Source organism: Trematomus bernacchii, unplaced genomic scaffold (genome assembly GCF_902827165.1).
Source record: "Trematomus bernacchii unplaced genomic scaffold, fTreBer1.1, whole genome shotgun sequence".
NCBI lineage: Eukaryota > Metazoa > Chordata > Actinopteri > Perciformes > Nototheniidae > Trematomus > Trematomus bernacchii.
In genome coordinates, this window is record NW_022987727.1 from 8,193,880 (window position 1) to 8,200,029 (window position 6,150).

A 6,150-nucleotide genomic window follows, 5' to 3' on the forward strand; every position below is an offset into this window, starting at 1 on the left:
ATACTACAGCGGGCTGCAGGTGAACCAAGTCCGCGTTTTGCTGCATTCCTTGATCTCCAGTTATAACGCCTGACTCCGCCGCCCGGAGCTAACGGAGCCGCAGGGGGCTAGCTCCGGGACGCCGGCTGGAGCTAGCCCCCTGCGGCTCCGTTAGCTCCGGCGGCCACCACTGGGATAATTGGGTCCCCTTTTAACATTTGCTCCAGAAGAAAAAAATACAGTACTATTAGTTATTAGAAATCAGCTGTTTATTAGGCTGCATTTATGCAGTTCAAGGGATAATTCTCACCTAAAAAGGGAGGACACTCCTCAGATATCTTAAACACATGGGACATCGTAAAACAGTAAACACACAAACATACAGTAGCCTACTATTTGTTATTAGTTATTAGAGACCAGAGATGTAGTTCATTGAGCGATTTCACACAAAAAAAAAAGTGTTACTTCACAGTTTTACGACAATTTTTTTTTTTTGACTTGCAAAATTATCTTTCAAATTGACAAACATCATATGTGTAATTCGTGGCACAATTCAAACGGGATCGAAAGATAACTTTTCTCTCGCCATTGACTTCAATACATAATTTTTCCGAAATAAGGTCCCATAGAGTTCCACCGGAAAGGGAGGGACTTCGCCTCTCTATTCTTGGTGTGGATGAATTCATAATAAATTGTAGTTTTTTTACTGGTTAAAGTATTGTTGGTAAATGTGTCTGATATTTATAAATAAATATCAGACTCTTGGGAGTAAATCCTTGTCTTGATCCTTTTTGTTGACTGCCAACTGTATCATGTTTTTAATTGAATCTGAGGAGTTTTTGCTGTTTGATACATTTGAGTAAAAGGTCAAATTTGATCAGTAGAACAGCTATCTTTAGGCTGTGTGCACGGCCGCGGTCACATATAGCATTTTTGTTTAGTTTTTAATTTACAACATTAACAAAGCTTCTAATAGGGCACTATTATGGTCATTTTCATGTTAATATTTGTATTGTGTGCCTCTACTGCAGTGGTTCTCAAACCTTTTATGTCAGGCCCCCCCTTTGGAGAAAAAAAAAAGTCGGGGCCCCCCAACACAAATAGTCTGGCTCAGTGGCGGCGCCAGAGATTTCTTTTGGGGGTGCTGTGGGGTAGCTTGATGTTTCATAGAGGGTGCTCAAACATTTAGGGTTTCCCATTAATGTACCGGGCGCTACAGTGGAATTTTCTACTGCAACAATCCCCACGCAAATACACAGTGTACCCACGACTGTTACAATGAAGGCTCGATAATCAGCTTGGTGTAAGCAGGGGTAAAGTGCTATTTTTATAGGTGGTGTGTGGACCTCACATAGGGGGTCCGGGGGCAAGCTCCCCCGGGAAGATTTATTTTTAAATATTGAAGTTAAAAGCATCAATCTGGTGTACTTTGAGAACAAAATGAAGAGATCTATGGATACCTCTCTCAACACCCATATGAAACAGAACTGTAAACAGATTTACTTTTTCTTTATGGATATTTTACAAATCACTCCCCTTTTAAACTTTATTCTTGTTTTACTGTCATATAGTATTTCATACCTGTTTTTCATTTATTCTCTTATTTTTTTATAACTATAATGATCATATAAACGTGTGCCTCGGAAATAATTGTTTACATTAATGGTGACCAAAACGTTTGAGACCCACTGAGATAACTTCGACTAAAGTTAACTATCTAAACACTGAGAGAGTCCTTTAGTTCACTGAGCCTCTCAGTCTGACAGGAGAGGACGCTCCTCCACTTTGTTGTTGAAAAAACTCCATATATCCGTTAGCGTAGCTCGCTAGCACCAGAAGCTAACAACAACGATCTCCGGTACCGGTGCGCTCTCTCTCTCTCTCTCGCGCACGCACACAAAATGGATCGTTCCACACACACACAGAGCCGAGCTTTAATGAAACACAGAGACCCAGACGTAATAGTACTGTACTGTATCATATTATTTTCGAATCAATAATTTTTAAATTTTTTTTTTTTTTAATAACCATTTTTCCTCCTGGTCTCTCGCGCCCCCCCTGTCATGCCACTGCACCCCCCAGGGGGGGCGCGCCCCCCACTTTGAGAACCACTGCTCTACTGTGACATGTCTCCATGCTTTAATGTTCAAAAAGGTCTTTATTTTTCTCATACTGCCTGTATGACTGCAGCGCCTCTTTTCACCCTCTGTCTGAAACCAGAGCCCAGTCTGCTCTGATTGGTCTGCTCTGATCAGATAGCTCTGTTGTGATTGGTCTACTGCTTAGAGATGTCCCGCGCCTTAGCATCACATCCGATGTGTTGGAGTGCTAGCCAATAGAAGCGCAAATGTTATACAGTGATGTCACAGGGCTGCCAAAAATAAACAAAGGAGTCCAATGGAGGCGTTTCAGGCAGGGGGGGGGAGTGTGTGGGAGAAACTCCCTCTGGAGGGAACTATGGGATTTGATCCTTTGCAGACCATTTACATGCACAAAAGCCTATAACACACTTTAAGAAAGGGGAAACCCAAAAAGGCTTAATAGAGCCTCTTTTGAGCTATGACTGTAGAAAATACACCTCTAATATATTCATATGCCTACTTAGGCACACATTGGTACACAACTAATAATGTGTGTTTAAAAATGTATCAATTCAGAGTGACAGAAGAACAAAATACTATTGGTACAGTAAAACTTGGTACTGGCCTTGAACCACTGACGTACGTTGATACTTACGGGGCTTGTTCACTTTCTGATACATGCAGTGTCATTTCAACGTCACACCTCCATTAAGGTGTGAAGGATGTGTCAGTGTGAGCATATATCAACACGGTGTGTGTCGGTAAATGCTGCACCGTCCAAAAGGATTTCCTATACCTGGTTTTTAATTAGACACAGTAAATCCTCTTTGAACTCACTGCTGTTGACATGGCGACTTTAAATGGAATGGGACACAACAGTAAAGTAAACAACAGCTTTATTAAGGAGCTGATGGTTCTGCTTTTAGTCGGTGAAAAAAGGTTGCTGTTTAGACATTTCTTCGATCTGGAGTTCTTTTTATGTGGCGTTTCATAGGGAGTGCACGTTTTCTGACCCAGAGGCCCACAAAATTCATTCAGTATCCTTAATAAGATTTCAAAGATTCGCAGTCATCAATCTTCAAATGAGCCTGCCTTTCTAAATTTCAGAAAAATTGACTTTTTGAAAGCGCAGCGAACAGCAGGTGAAGAGAGAAGGTGTTCACCTCTGCCGAGCAGACACAAAGGAGGAGCTCATCGCTCTTCCTACCAATTCAATTTGTGGGACAGCTGAGGAAAGACTTCTCTTACTCCCCCATTTATTCAACATTTTCTAAGGATGAATTCTGCTGATAACTATATGATTATGAGCCAGCCTCGACAGGCTGTCGTGCCGGCTCTGTAGCATACCTCCGGGACATCCTGTCTGGAACGTCACTGAGTGAAGGTCAGACATTACCACCCACAAAAAGCAGATCAGTCACATTAATGTGCAGAGGCCAGGAAGTAGTGATTCAAGATGTAGTGACAGCCAAGTGTGGGTGGACTGGTTGTGTACGTGCACAGGCAAAGTAGTAACAAAATAAATCCACAAAATGCCCTTTAGCAATGTGCCTGATGCTTAATCTCTCACGGAGGCAATGTTTATAGTGCTGTTTGTCAGGCCATCTCAAAAACTTGTTAATGGATTTTGTTTGTGAATTTAAGCCACATGCCACAGAAAAATCGATTAGTTTAGATGAATAGACAGCTACAAGTCACTGCGTCATCAAGCTGCATTCCACACCTATTTGGACTGGCACACATCCCTGCATGGTGTTACTGAAGCGCAATACTAGGCAAACAAATGATTTATCACATCATATAACACCTCAAAATGAATTTAAATGATAAACTGGGGTTACAAAAAAGGACTGCTCACACAGATTAAGACGCCATAGATTCAACAAATATGTCAGGTATGATAACTGCTGGGAAAACCTGTCTTCTGACTCTCACAGAGGGTGACAACACATTATTCTTAACGAAAAAAGACATATGTACTGGCCAGTGTCAGATCTTTTCCCTTTGAGTGAGTCCCTTTGGTTGTCTTTGGAATAAACAATGGCAGGGCAGCCAGATTGCTAAGCATGAAAGTGTTGTTTGTGGTTTGCAAATGTCACCTCAGCCTGTTACCTGCTGCTGCTGCTATTAGGGGCTGCCAATGCTCAGAGCTGCCTTTGAATCTGAACAAACCATGCTGTTTTCATCCACTCACTAAATTCCAGTGTCTGTCTTGATAAAGCTCTTGTTGAGGCGCTGAGAAACAACAGTAGGTGGTAAAAGGAAAAAGAAAGGAAAAGGTTTTAAGGAAACAATGATGAAGTTTGAAATCGACCAAAGTTAGGTTACTAAGAGGTTTTATAGATATGTAAATCATTTAAATACCTGAGGGGAAGGTTGAGTCCCTCTTAGTCTTTAGTATTGTCAACTGGGGGTTGATGTGTCGTTTGCAATTAAAACTGTGTGTACACAATTAATCTGCAAATTGAGTGAGCTGGGTATTAAAAATCAGCATTTGTGATTAGGGGTGGGTGTTTTGTGGGGGGAGGTGAAATAATAAATCAGTAATCAGGAAAACATTAATTACACTTTCTAAAATGTGAGCAACATATTTTAAGCATTTTTATGAGGTGCCAATTATCATACTTGACTCTTATTGGGCCGCGCCACAGGGACCGGTACAGGTGGAGTGACAACGATTCCTGCGGGTGGGGGGCCGGTGGATGATTTATGGGTAAGAGTTTCGGGTGATGTCAGAGAAGATTTATGCTTCTTTGTTGACAACAAATCTCATGTTGGAGATTTAAAAAAAACAATGCCAGAGCTTTACTCCATCTACCAACACCTTTTAACATCCCTATAGAGTGGTGCAGCAATGAGTCCTAAAACCCGGAAAAGACTTAACATTTCACCACTTCCCTTGTCTGGAAGTCAATGTTTTTTTTAAACGTGTTTGTTGTTAAGAGCCTCAAATAATGTCTGTGATGAAGAAATGAAGAGATTTTCACATTGTGAAGCGCAGCCATGCAACCGTGATGCAGTTTGTTTATAGCTTTGCGTTAGCTTTTCATTTCTGCCAATTGCATTTACGCTTAAAAAAATCACAAAGTGGCGTTAATATGTGGAGATTATCCTGCTGAACAAAACGTGTTAAAGGTGGGGTAGGTAATTTTGGAGAAACCAGCTCGAGTGCGCTAGGATTTGAAAATACACAGCCGGAACAAATCTGCCACTTCCTTACAGAGCCCCTCCTCCAACACACACGAACGTGCACATGACCAATGAGGGCACGAGATAAGCTTGTGCACAGATGGAAGACTGACAGGCAGGTAGGCCATCCAGTTATTTTAGCCGGGCCGGCTAAAATGATTGGTCGTGCTTTTTACAGTACTACGGCTTCCACAGATTTTTTGTCAAAGCACTTAAGATATTCATTGCTATCGGGATGTTAAGAGCATTCCATGGAATATAACAAAAAGTGTATCTCGAGCCGGTTTCTCAAACTTACCTACCCCACCTTTAAGTGTCATAAGTGTATTACCCACAAAGCTTAGCATTTGCGATGCTTATTCCGGGTCTGGCCTACAAAAGTACGTCATCACTGCACCCGTCTATACTCACTGTGCATTCAGCGCCTCCCACATTCACTAATGTACTTACACTACGTTATTTTACATTTGGTGTTCTAAAGTGCACCAAAGCGGTGTATGTGGGATTAACTCAAAATAAAGTGTGTTCATGGTAATGAAGGAACAAGCTTCCCATTGCAACAGTGAGGAGCATTAAAGTGTTAACACTTTTTGAACATCAATGGAATTCTAAGGCAAGAAAGAAGTTAGACAAGGCTTATGCTACACAATACTACTGAGGAGGTTCAATGTATTGTTAGTTGATGCCCTTTTCTTTGATTTGCCGACAATAAGAACAGTGTAGAATTAACTAAAATGAATCGTAATCCTCTAATCAAACTATTTCATATAATATTCTCAGTTGTCACAATAATTGAGTTTATTATGTGCGTAAAACATGCTGAAGACGAGACGAGGTGGAGATTAAAGCAGCAGAGAGATGGAGAGAGAGAGAGAGAGAGAGAGAGAGAGAGAGAGAGAGA